Source organism: Hoplias malabaricus, chromosome 8, assembly GCF_029633855.1.
Source record: "Hoplias malabaricus isolate fHopMal1 chromosome 8, fHopMal1.hap1, whole genome shotgun sequence".
NCBI classification, from domain to species: Eukaryota; Metazoa; Chordata; class Actinopteri; order Characiformes; family Erythrinidae; genus Hoplias; species Hoplias malabaricus.
Genome location: NC_089807.1, coordinates 8,873,793 through 8,887,729, shown reverse-complemented (window position 1 = coordinate 8,887,729; position 13,937 = coordinate 8,873,793).

The window sequence follows — 13,937 nt, the reverse complement described above, 5'->3', positions numbered from 1 at the left end:
CCAGGTGACTGTCTGAGGAGTGTGGTGTGTTCTCCCTGTGTCTGCGTGGGTTTCCTCTGGGTGACTGTCTGTGAGGAGTGTGGTGTGTTCTCCCTGTATCTGCGTGGGTTTCCTCCGGGTGACTGTGAAGAGTGTGGTGTGTTCTCCCTGTGTCTGCATGGGTTTCCCCCAGGTGACTGTCTGTGAGAAGTGTGGTGTGTTCTCTGTGTCTGCATAGGTTTCCGACGGGTGACTTTCTGTGAGGAGTGTGGTGTGTTCTCTCTGTGTCTGCGTGGGTTTCCTCCAGGTGACTGTCTGTGAGGAGTGTGGTGTGTTCTCCCTGTGTCTGCGCGGGTTTCCTCCAGGTGACTGTCTGTGAGGAGTGTGGTGTGTTCTCCCTGTGTCTGTGTGGGTTTCCTCCAGGTGACTTTCTGTGAGGAGTGTGGTGTGTTCTCTCTGTGTCTGCGTGGGTTTCCTCCAGGTGACTTTCTGTGAGGAGTGTGGTGTGTTCTCTCTGTGTCTGCGTGGGTTTCCTCCAGGTGACTGTCTGTGAGGAGTGTGGTGTGTTCTCCCTGTGTCTGCGCGGGTTTCCTCCAGGTGACTGTCTGTGAGGAGTGTGGTGTGTTCTCCCTGTGTCTGCGCGGGTTTCCTCCAGGTGACTGTCTGTGAGGAGTGTGGTGTGTTCTCCCTGTGTCTGCGCGGGTTTCCTCCAGGTGACTGTCTGTGAGGAGTGTGGTGTGTTCTCCCTGTGTCTGCGTAGGTTTCCTCCGGGTGACTTGCTGTGAGGAGTGTGGTGTGTTCTCTCTGTGTCTGTGTGGGTTTCCTCCGGGTGACTGTCTGTGAGGAGTGTGGTGTGTTCTCTCTGTGTCTGTGTGGGTTTCCTCCGGGTGACTTGCTGTGAGGAGTGTGGTGTGTTCTCTCTGTGTCTGTGTGGGTTTCCTCCGGGTGACTGTCTGTGAGGAGTGTGGTGTGTTCTCTCTGTGTCTGTGTGGGTTTCCTCCGGGTGACTGTCTGTGAGGAGTGTGGTGTGTTCTCTCTGTGTCTGTGTGGGTTTCCTCCGGGTGACTGTCTGTGAGGTGTGTGGTGTGTTCTCCTTGTGTCTGCAAGGGTTTCCTCCGGGTGACTGTCTGAGGAGTGTGGTGTGTTCTCCCTGTGTCTGCGTGGGTTTCCTCTGGGTGACTGTCTGTGAGGAGTGTGGTGTGTTCTCCCTGTGTCTGCGCGGGTTTCCTCCAGGTGACTGTCTGTGAGGAGTGTGGTGTGTTCTCCCTGTGTCTGCGTAGGTTTCCTCCGGGTGACTTGCTGTGAGGAGTGTGGTGTGTTCTCTCTGTGTCTGTGTGGGTTTCCTCCGGGTGACTGTCTGTGAGGAGTGTGGTGTGTTCTCTCTGTGCTTGTGTGGGTTTCCTCCGGGTGACTGTCTGTGAGGAGTGTGGTGTGTTCTCTCTGTGTCATTGTGGGTTTCCTCCAGGTGACTGTCTGTGAGGAGTGTGGTGTGTTCTCCCTGTGTCTGCGTAGGTTTCCTCCGGGTGACTTGCTGTGAGGAGTGTGGTGTGTTCTCTCTGTGTCTGTGTGGGTTTCCTCCGGGTGACTGTCTGTGAGGAGTGTGGTGTGTTCTCTCTGTGTCTGTGTGGGTTTCCTCCGGGTGACTTGCTGTGAGGAGTGTGGTGTGTTCTCTCTGTGTCTGTGTGGGTTTCCTCCGGGTGACTGTCTGTGAGGAGTGTGGTGTGTTCTCTCTGTGTCTGTGTGGGTTTCCTCCGGGTGACTGTCTGTGAGGAGTGTGGTGTGTTCTCTCTGTGTCTGTGTGGGTTTCCTCCGGGTGACTGTCTGTGAGGTGTGTGGTGTGTTCTCCTTGTGTCTGCAAGGGTTTCCTCCGGGTGACTGTCTGAGGAGTGTGGTGTGTTCTCCCTGTGTCTGCGTGGGTTTCCTCTGGGTGACTGTCTGTGAGGAGTGTGGTGTGTTCTCCCTGTGTCTGCGCGGGTTTCCTCCAGGTGACTGTCTGTGAGGAGTGTGGTGTGTTCTCCCTGTGTCTGCGTAGGTTTCCTCCGGGTGACTTGCTGTGAGGAGTGTGGTGTGTTCTCTCTGTGTCTGTGTGGGTTTCCTCCGGGTGACTGTCTGTGAGGAGTGTGGTGTGTTCTCTCTGTGCTTGTGTGGGTTTCCTCCGGGTGACTGTCTGTGAGGAGTGTGGTGTGTTCTCTCTGTGTCATTGTGGGTTTCCTCCGGGTGACTGTCTGTGAGGAGTGTGGTGTGTTCTCTCTGTGCTTGTGTGGGTTTCCTCCGGGTGACTGTCTGTGAGGAGTGTGGTGTGTTCTCTCTGTGTCTGTGTGGGTTTCCTCCGGGTGACTGTCTGTGAGGAGTGTGGTGTGTTCTCTCTGTGTCTGTGTGGGTTTCCTCCGGGTGACTGTCTGTGAGGTGTGTGGTGTGTTCTCCTTGTGTCTGCAAGGGTTTCCTCCAGGTGACTGTCTGAGGAGTGTGGTGTGTTCTCCCTGTGTCTGCGTGGGTTTCCTCTGGGTGACTGTCTGTGAGGAGTGTGGTGTGTTCTCCCTGTATCTGCGTGGGTTTCCTCCGGGTGACTGTGAAGAGTGTGGTGTGTTCTCCCTGTGTCTGCATGGGTTTCCCCCAGGTGACTGTCTGTGAGAAGTGTGGTGTGTTCTCTATGTCTGCATAGGTTTCCGACGGGTGACTTTCTGTGAGGAGTGTGGTGTGTTCTCTCTGTGTCTGCGTGGGTTTCCTCCAGGTGACTGTCTGTGAGGAGTGTGGTGTGTTCTCCCTGTGTCTGCGCGGGTTTCCTCCAGGTGACTGTCTGTGAGGAGTGTGGTGTGTTCTCCCTGTGTCTGTGTGGGTTTCCTCCAGGTGACTTTCTGTGAGGAGTGTGGTGTGTTCTCTCTGTGTCTGCGTGGGTTTCCTCCAGGTGACTTTCTGTGAGGAGTGTGGTGTGTTCTCTCTGTGTCTGCGTGGGTTTCCTCCAGGTGACTGTCTGTGAGGAGTGTGGTGTGTTCTCCCTGTGTCTGCGCGGGTTTCCTCCAGGTGACTGTCTGTGAGGAGTGTGGTGTGTTCTCCCTGTGTCTGCGCGGGTTTCCTCCAGGTGACTGTCTGTGAGGAGTGTGGTGTGTTCTCCCTGTGTCTGCGCGGGTTTCCTCCAGGTGACTGTCTGTGAGGAGTGTGGTGTGTTCTCCCTGTGTCTGCGTAGGTTTCCTCCGGGTGACTTGCTGTGAGGAGTGTGGTGTGTTCTCTCTGTGTCTGTGTGGGTTTCCTCCGGGTGACTGTCTGTGAGGAGTGTGGTGTGTTCTCTCTGTGCTTGTGTGGGTTTCCTCCGGGTGACTGTCTGTGAGGAGTGTGGTGTGTTCTCTCTGTGTCATTGTGGGTTTCCTCCGGGTGACTGTCTGTGAGGAGTGTGGTGTGTTCTCTCTGTGCTTGTGTGGGTTTCCTCCGGGTGACTGTCTGTGAGGAGTGTGGTGTGTTCTCTCTGTGTCTGTGTGGGTTTCCTCCGGGTGACTGTCTGTGAGGAGTGTGGTGTGTTCTCTCTGTGTCTGTGTGGGTTTCCTCCGGGTGACTGTCTGTGAGGTGTGTGGTGTGTTCTCCTTGTGTCTGCAAGGGTTTCCTCCGGGTGACTGTCTGAGGAGTGTGGTGTGTTCTCCCTGTGTCTGCGTGGGTTTCCTCTGGGTGACTGTCTGTGAGGAGTGTGGTGTGTTCTCCCTGTATCTGCGTGGGTTTCCTCCGGGTGACTGTGAAGAGTGTGGTGTGTTCTCCCTGTGTCTGCATGGGTTTCCTCCAGGTGACTGTCTGTGAGGAGTGTGGTGTGTTCTCCCTGTGTCTGCGCGGGTTTCCTCCAGGTGACTGTCTGTGAGGAGTGTGGTGTGTTCTCTCTGTGTCTGTGTGGGTTTCCTCCGGGTGACTGTCTGTGAGGAGTGTGGTGTGTTCTCTCTGTGCTTGTGTGGGTTTCCTCCGGGTGACTGTCTGTGAGGAGTGTGGTGTGTTCTCTCTGTGTCATTGTGGGTTTCCTCCGGGTGACTGTCTGTGAGGAGTGTGGTGTGTTCTCTCTGTGCTTGTGTGGGTTTCCTCCGGGTGACTGTCTGTGAGGAGTGTGGTGTGTTCTCTCTGTGTCTGTGTGGGTTTCCTCCGGGTGACTGTCTGTGAGGAGTGTGGTGTGTTCTCTCTGTGTCTGTGTGGGTTTCCTCCGGGTGACTGTCTGTGAGGTGTGTGGTGTGTTCTCCTTGTGTCTGCAAGGGTTTCCTCCGGGTGACTGTCTGAGGAGTGTGGTGTGTTCTCCCTGTGTCTGCGTGGGTTTCCTCTGGGTGACTGTCTGTGAGGAGTGTGGTGTGTTCTCCCTGTATCTGCGTGGGTTTCCTCCGGGTGACTGTGAAGAGTGTGGTGTGTTCTCCCTGTGTCTGCATGGGTTTCCCCCAAGTGACTGTCTGTGAGAAGTGTGGTGTGTTCTCTGTGTCTGCATAGGTTTCCGACGGGTGACTTTCTGTGAGGAGTGTGGTGTGTTCTCTCTGTGTCTGCGTGGGTTTCCTCCAGGTGACTGTCTGTGAGGAGTGTGGTGTGTTCTCCCTGTGTCTGCGCGGGTTTCCTCCAGGTGACTGTCTGTGAGGAGTGTGGTGTGTTCTCCCTGTGTCTGTGTGGGTTTCCTCCAGGTGACTTTCTGTGAGGAGTGTGGTGTGTTCTCTCTGTGTCTGCGTGGGTTTCCTCCAGGTGACTTTCTGTGAGGAGTGTGGTGTGTTCTCTCTGTGTCTGCGTGGGTTTCCTCCAGGTGACTGTCTGTGAGGAGTGTGGTGTGTTCTCCCTGTGTCTGTGCGGGTTTCCTCCAGGTGACTGTCTGTGAGGAGTGTGGTGTGTTCTCCCTGTGTCTGCGTAGGTTTCCTCCGGGTGACTTTCTGTGAGGAGTGTGGTGTGTTCTCTCTGTGTCTGTGTGGGTTTCCTCCGGGTGACTGTCTGTGAGGAGTGTGGTGTGTTCTCTCTGTGTCTGTGTGGGTTAAACAGTGATTTAAGACACTAATGATGTAAGGAACAGCTGTTGTTTTCCTTCAGCTGGGAATTTTCTTCTATTTCGTGTTCACATGTACACAATTCTCACTTTGTTTCTCTTTCTTTTGCGTCTCGATTGTGTCCTTCTTAGCACCAGGGTATTTCTTGGGGCTGGTCTTGACTTCTCGTTCTCGTTTACACTTTACCCTTTCTGTAATAACATCCAAATTGCTCACGTCTGTCTCTAGCCTTTGTGTACGTCCAGTAAGGGGCTGAAACTGGGCTTTCCTTTCATGGATTTCTCAAAAGACTGAAGTGGAAAAACGCAGGGGAACACTTGTCCTCCCGCCCCTCGCCACCTTCCCTTACAGATGTAATTAACGACATTGTATGTGTAGCCCAAGTTGTATTTTCTTAACAAAGACTAACTTTAATAAGACCCAGTGAAATATTATGTAATTTACATGAAAACTATAGATTTACAGTTATTAATTAATCCCTTAATTATAGTATTTTTTAAGGTGCCACCTCTTGCTGCTTACACAGTGTGAGAACCACGGATGTACAGGATACTGAAAAACAATATTGTGTAAAATGTGCTCTATAAATACATTTTACTTACATACTGAACATATAGAAAACAGAACAGCAAAGCAATTGAAATAAATGACTGAAACCCATCTCAATGAGGTTTACAGCAAACAGGCCTATCATCTTCAGCAATGTGCTGGGATATCCCTGGCTGGAGATGCACTGTATATTGACTGTTGTGTGTTCCTCTGAGTCACCTACTCTGAGATTGTGTGGGGCCTGTAATGTCAGGGAAAGTAGTTAAACAGCTTAACAACAGTCCCTGAAATGTAAATTTTGTGGTCTCACTGTGTTGAACCTCAGGGCCTTCAATGCTTCATGGGATCTTCATGAAGTTTTGTGCCAGCAACCTTTCTATTTCTGTGCACGACACCATCTATGAGAATAGACTACTTGCACTCTCAGTTACAGAGCATGCTGTTACAGAGACATACATTCAGGAGGCCATTAAATCAGGCTTTATTTGCCCACCCTCCTCTCCTGATGGGGTGGGATTCCTCTTCATAGGAAAGAATACAGAGGCCATTACCCTTGTGTAGATTACTGCAAACACTGTGCAGTTACAGTAAAATACCTCTACTCTCTGATGTTGACTGACACAAGGCTCAGATCAAGGGCTTCACAAGTGTTCTTTAGGTCTTAAGAACATGTGTCTCTCTGTCACCACTGTCATTTATCTCTCTCTCATCTGTCTTTCTCATCTATCTCACGCTCCCATTCCTCTCTCTCACCTATCTCACTTATTCTCTGGTGCTGTGTCACTGCTTCCTCACGTCTGTTCTGTAAACTGGAAAGGAAACAGTATTTGCTTTGTTTAGATAAACTGCCTCTTCCTTCCTCAAAGAGTTTCCAGTGAAAGTGCTCTCTAACTTTTTCTGAATTAACTACAACGAGGCAGAAATCTGACTGCCTTTGTGTGCTGTGTTCTGGAGGATGTTTTATTGAGAAAGAGCTTATAGGGTTTTTAACATGGAGCTACATATGTAAAGGAATTCAGCACTCAGCATTCAGAGTCATTGAGATCAGGTCTCAGTCCTGAGTGGGATCCTGGGTAAATGTAAGTGACTAGGGAAATGGTTGACATTGTCCACAAGTGTGAGTGAGTGAGTAAGTGACTGGGTGAGTGTGTAAAACTCGTGTAAGTGAGTGATGGACTGCCCATTGTGTGTTCCTGCTTGTGTCCAATGAAGAATAGATTCTTGGCCTGCATTACAGTTTTTTACCATCTCTAACATAATTTTGTAAAATTTGTATTCACTTTTTTTAAATCTAAAGACAATTATCACAACATCCTTCAGTGGTGAACAATACCATTAACACAATTCAGTCTGTTAACAAGTCTCTAAATGCTTAAATGTTCTGTACATGCAAGCTTTCCCAGTAACAAAAAGCGTGTCTCTTACATATGCTTGAAAACCTAATGTTCAGAATGTCGTATACAGTGTGAAACACATACTTCTGGAACATAGGCTGAAAAGCTATATTGAATTAATGTATTGAATTGAATAAATTGAAAAGTACTTTTGGAACAGACCACAAACTCAGTGAGAAATAGGTGTAGCATGGGAACAGTATTTGTATTATTTCTGCTTTATTGTGATTATTAATTAAGGATTATTATTATTAATAATAATAATTTTAGGTAAGAATAATATTAATAATTTATCATAAATTTATATACCATTCCCCGCTAGAATGTGGGTTTTCAGGATCTTCAGACTCTCCAATGATGGGCTCTATACAACAATATTGTTTCAAATCAAAGAACACTTTATTGGAAAGAAACAATATTAATTTGATAGACATAGAACAATTATTATAACCTCACAAATGGGGATCACTGCAGATGAAACCCTTCTTATGAGTCTTATCAGTGGCTAGGCTCTATGGCTTGCGTGACTTATATGATCTAACTAGTTAAAGTGTATATTTACCAAGGGACTAATTAGACATCAGCTCTGAAAATGATATCTGAGCCTTACTGTGACACAGGTCTCGCCAACTGATAGACACAGCGAGGAAATCTCAGTAGGCTGGGTCCTAGGCCTTGGCAGAGTCCGACATCACAGTGGGTGCTGACGCATATCCATAACAAAGGAGAATTTTAATATGGAGCCTCAATCGTTTTCTTTTAGAGAAAACTTGAGAGGGTGGTGATTCATTCTCCTGTGGGCCATTTGTTGATTCTTTTCTAGATTAAATCTGACCATTAGCTTGTTCAAATGCTTTTGAAGAGTCTTGGGCTTCATCGTGTGATGACTTTACGAGTTAGTTATCAGGACTCATGATCTCATGACTGATTTAAAAGAGCTGTCTGTTGGTGTAATGGTGGTCTGATGGTCATAAATCATGTGTACAGGCCTTTTAGTGTAGGGACCTTCTCCTGCACATCACAGAGTAAATGACCTTCGGATCTCCAAAACAGACTATGTGGGGGTAGTTTGATGGCCGTCCTTACAGCTCAAGCTAAGGAAGTGGAGGACCTGAGGAGAATCCTAGATTCCTTAATCAAACTATTTGAATGATCCATAATCTTGAAGATGGCCAGCATCCTACAGAGATTAGCCACTACATCATTAGTTAGTAGATGAACTACAACTGATTCCAAACTCATTAGAAAAATAGAGTGTTGTGGGGGCAGCCTTGGCCTAATGGTTAGAGACCAGTCCAATCCCCAGAACCAGCAGGAACATCCACGGCCTTGAGTGGCCTTGAGCAAGACACTGAACCCCCAAATACTGCTCCCTGTTCTGTGTATGTTCACAGCCACTAGTGCACTTGTGTGAGTGTGTGTGTGTGTGTGTGTGTGTGTGTTCACTGCCACAGGTGGGTTAAATGCGGAAGACACATTTCACAAATAATAGCTAATTACATTACAGTCAACACAGTCTACTCCCTGCATGGCTTCACTCTCATCTCATCATCCCACGCTCCCCTCATCCTCCCAGTCTCTAACTCAACAGCTTGTGTGCTTTGTGGACCAACCCCTTCACTTTGAAGCTGTGCCATACCCAGCTTCTAACTTTACAACTCTCACTTTCTCTTTTCAGGTGCTGCTGCGGACTCATGCCCCGACCCCTCTGCTGCTGCGCTTCTTCCACCCTCCAGCTTCCAGCTCATGCTCCCTCTTTCACCCCACTTCTTCCTTTAAAGCCCATCCTCTCTCATGCTGTGGACCTTCGTCCCAAACCACCCCCCCCCCCCTCGTGTCTACACTGCACCCTGCCTCCAACTTGCTTGCAGCTTGTACTTTCTCCTGCCATAGACCTTCTGCCACCCTCGCTCCTTCCCCCCTCTCACATTTTGCCTCTTCTGGTACCTGCTTCTCCCTACCAAGGCATCCTTGAGTCAACTTTCTATCCTGCCACCATGTTTGAGCTCCTCAGCACCATTCTCTCTTTCAAGGTTCACTCCCATGTGATGAGCTCTCTCTGTCTAATCCAGTTCCCACTGGCCCAATGATCTTAGCCATCTTAAGATCAACTCTGATAACACTATAACGTTGCACAACCACTAACCCTTTATTGCTGTCACATATTGCTTCTCAGGACACAAACTACCAATCGCTTTAACCCCTGCTCTCTAGAATTCATTCATGGACTCACTAACCCCTTTTTCACTCACTTACTCACGATCCAGGACACCAACCAAACCCTCCCACAACTCCCTCTCAGGCTGACCACACTGTAGCACTTAATGAATAACATGCCTGTAGTTTTTGAGGTATGGCTTCATACACATTCATAAGCCACCTGAACTCCTTCCCAGAATCCTCTGAGTTCACCTCCCCGTTTCAGTCTTTATGGGTGTGGCCTGTACTAACACAAGAGATCATTAAAGTCCCTTTTTCAAACTCCAATGAGCAGGAGTGTCTCCAATGAGCAGGGGGTCTGCTGTGAGTTTACTGGGCTGCTGTGACTGACACATTGGACTCTGTCTGTGTTTGTGGTTCTCACCGAGGGCATGCAGTAGTTCAGATCTGTTTTTCAGCTGAAGTGTGTAATACCGATGTTCTGGTCTGGTTCTGTGCTGTGGTCTCTGAGCAGCAGTCTTAGGTACAGTAGTTGGATTTTCTGGACTGACTTAGCAAGATACAAGTCCATAACAATTTTGGCAGCACACGTGTTGAAAAATTGTTGAGGCCTTTTAAGTTCCCTCTGCTGCAACCTGTTGGAACAGCCCACAACAGTCACTCTACTTTGAAATGTATCAAAAACACATACAAATATCCAGTTATGGCTTCATAGTGCTGCAGACTTGTGTAAATTTAAAAATCTCTGATACTTTATGTGAAAGGGGTGAATAAACCCCTCTCACTGGCTCACAGCCCCCTGAGTCTGAACATATGCTTGTGAGAGATGAAACACTATGTACACACACACATTTCATATATAAATATCACTTTGTTTAATAATATTTGGGTAAGTGCCTGCTAAAACTCACATTGTTCCTCACGGGGCGCGTTGGTCTCGTGGTCGCTTCAGTTTTTGCCATGTTATATGAATCGGCGTTTTCATTAACATCGGGTATCCGTTCAGCGTGTGGCCATTTGTTTTCATAATGCCGTTTTTTGTATGTTGATAGGTGGACGTGTGGCTAGTGAGGTACCCACTACCACATGCTCCATTTAAATGATGGTAACATGTTTTAAAATACCGCTGTTAAAACTTGCACCCACACTGATGCGGGCCTTTCCCACTTCCACATCCATTAGGGATCGGGTTGGAACACGCGCGCTGCTCTTAATTGCCCTTTATTGGAGGTTCTGGGGTGGAAGATGTCTGTTTTAGAAGGAGGGGTGTAATTTATCTCTAACATGATGGTGGTATTTACATTGTGCATGTTTTAATTTCTCAGTTCAATAATATGAATAATGTGTTGTATTTGGGTGCTTGGTGTTATTTTAAAGTGATAAAAAGTGATTTTTGTTTCTTTAGGAACTGCATGTTGCTGGCTTACCATACCTTCATGGATGGTATATCCCAGGTAGGGTTAATGAGGGGAAGGTATTTAAGCATGGGGTGTGAGGAGGAAACTTGAGTTGGAGTGGGCCAGCTTGAGGAGAGGCTGCACCCAAGATAGCTCAAGAAATTTGTGTTTTCTTTTTCCTTTTTTTCTCTTTGTTTTTGGTAATTTCACCCAATAAAACAAAAAGATAAACTTACTCTGCAGTGACTGTACCTCTGCCAGTTATTGATACACGCAACATCTTCACACTTTATCACAGAATATCACAAGAAGCTTTTGAAAATAAAGAAGTCAAAGTGCTGTTAATTCCATGGACTCATCAAAGGGGGCTTTAAGGATTGAGTCTGACACCATGTAGGAGCAGAGAGAGTGATAGAGAGAACAGTGTCGGAACAAGGGAGAGGGAGAGGTGAGGGGTGAGGAGTGAGAATGTGTGGTGGTGTTCAAAATAAAAGCCTCCATCACAGACCATGTGGTAAACCATGGTCTATCTCTAACAGAGGCTAAATTCAGCCTCACTCAGAAGGTCAACTGTGCATTCCATTGTCCAGACTCAACAAACAATCAGGGAAATAACACATTTCAAACAAGCATCACCTGTCCTCGCTGTTGTAGGCCAGGCCCACTGCTAATCCGTGTGTTGTCTTTTTGTTCCTCTAAAGGAAACCATGCCTTCCTTCCTCTGAGGGAAGAGGAACACTCCTAAGTGAAGACCAAGAGCATAAGATGTTTGACATGGTCATTGGTTGGTGCGCCAGGTCAGAGACAAGGAAATATCAATGTGTTTATAGTTTGCAGGTAGAACAGACACATAGAAAGAATGCTGTTCTTTAATGCCACCATCATCACTATCATCATCACCATCAGTGCTGTTTCTGTTTTCAATTTCTCTCGCTTTCTTCTCACTCATTTTCTCTTTCCTCTCTCTCTTCTCTATTTTCATTTACTTTCTGTTCTTTTTTGCAGTATTATCTTTCTCTATGTGCTGTTTTCTATCTTTATCTTTACACACATCTTAATATTTAGCAATGTATTATTGCGAAACACACATTTTATGCGTGCATATAGGTCTGTGTGTACATACATACATATATATACACCCCTAAGATAATGCATTTAAACAAATGCCTTCTCAGTGAGCGTGTGTCTGGTATCAAGTTATATATAATCACAGTAAACACAAACAAATAATAATATAAAACAAATAAGAAATATAAGACAATGTTTTTCTATAAAGCAGTAGGTGAGAGTGAGTTTGAAGAACAGTGTTTTGTTCAGATTCTCCTTGATTTGCATGAATTTGTTAAATCCACAGCACACATTATTTAAAATCATTATTTATTAACCACTAAAACTAGGTACTGGATCCATCCATCCATCCATTATCCACCGCTTATCCGGGTCCGGGTCGCGGGGGAAGCAGTCGGAGCAAAGAAACCCAGACCTCCCTCTCCCCAGCCACCGACTCTAGCTCCTCCGGGGGTATACCAAGGCGTTCCCAGGCCAGTCGAGACATATAGTCTCTCCAGCGTGTTCTTTGTCTGCCCCGGGGCCTCCGCACCGTTTGACATGTCCGGAACACCTCTCCAGGAAGACGTCCAGGAGGCATCCGAACCAGATGCCCGAACCACCTCGGCTGGCTCCTCTCGACGTGGAGGAGCAGCGGCTCCACTCCGAGTCTCTCCCGGATGTCCGAGCTCCTAATCCTGTCTCTAAGGGAGAGTCCAGACGTCCTGCGGAGAAAACTCATTTCAGCCGCTTGTACCCGCGATCTCATTCTTTCGGTCACTACCCAAAGCTCGTGACCATAGGTGAGGGTTGGGATGTAGATTGAACGGTAAATCGAGAGCTTTGCTTTTTTCCCTACCGCTTCACACTCGGCTGCAAACTGGTCCAGCAAGAGCTGGAGGTCCCGGCTCGATGAAGCCAACAAGACCACATCATCTGCAAAAAGCAGACATGGAATCCTGAGACCACCAAACCGGACACCCTCCGCCCCTTGGCTACGCCGAGAAATTCTGTCCATAAAAATTGTGAACAGAACCGGTGACAACGGGCAGCCCTGACGGAGTCCAACTCCGACTGGAAACCAGTCGGACTTACTGCCAGCCATACGAACCAGACTCCTGCTCTGTTTGTACAGGGACTGGATAGCTCGTAACAAAAAGCCCAGTACCCCATACTCCCTGAGCACCCCCCACAGAATACCCCAAGGGACACGGTCGAATGCCTTCTCCAGATCCACAAAACACATGTAGACTGGTTGAGCAAACCCAAAGAGCTGGTCCTGTGTTCCACGACCGGGGCGGAATCCGCATTGTTCCTCCTGGATCCGAGGTTCAACTATCAGTCGGACTCTCTTCTCCAGTACCCCCGCATAGACCTTACCGGGGAGGCTGAGGAGTGTGATCCCCTATAGTTGGAACACCCCCTCCGATCCCCCTTTTTAAAAAGGGGAACCACCACCCCAGTCTGCCAGTCCAGAGGCACTGCCCCCGATGTCCACGCGATGTTGCAAAGACGTGTCAACCAGGACAGCCCCACAATATCCAGAGCCTTGAGGAACCCGGGGTGAACCTCATCCATCCCCGGGGCCCTACCGCCAAGGAGTTTCCCTACCACCTTGGCCACTTCAGCCCCAGTGATAGACGAGCCCCCCCCCCCCCCCCCCCCGGGGTCCCCAAGCTCTGCTTCCTCTGCGGAAGACGTGCTGGTGGGATTGAGAAGATCCTGGAAGTATTAACCGGAGCACCCGGAGGAAACCCACGCTGACACGGGGAGAACACACCAACTCCTCACAGACAGTATTAGTTTTCTGACCAAAGCAGCACACAGAAAATAGACTGGGTATGGACTGGTGAGCTCCACATTAATGAGCATATGCACTGACCAAATTTTAACATTCAAACATTTTTTTCTTCAGTTGTGATTCAGCTGTGACTCACTGAAATGGTCAGAAATCAAATCAAATCAAATCAAATTTATTTGTATAGCACTTTTTACAACTGATGTTGTCACAAAGCAGCTTCACAGAATTCTGGTTAGACAGAGTATTGACATTAAATGTAAAAATGTAAAGAATGTAAAGATGTAAATATCCCTAGGTGAGCAAGCCAAGGGCGACAGTGGCAAGGAAAAACTCCCTCAGCTGAGGAAGAAACCTTGGGAGGAACCAAGACTCACAAGTGGTGACCTATCCTCCTCTGCTCAATCTACTGGTAAGAATAGTTAGGAGTCTGTGAAAACTTCAGTGTAGGGGTGGTCCAAAGCACTTGGTGGGGGCAGCTGGTCTGAAGAGTGGAGGAGGAGCTCGACAGTCATCCATCACTGTCCAGTGACTGGTTGGGGTCTTTTACTCAGAAAAAGGTAGAGGGATGGAATTAGTTGTGATCTGTTTGACTGAATGTAAAGCAGAGAATGTGAACATTTCCAGAGTG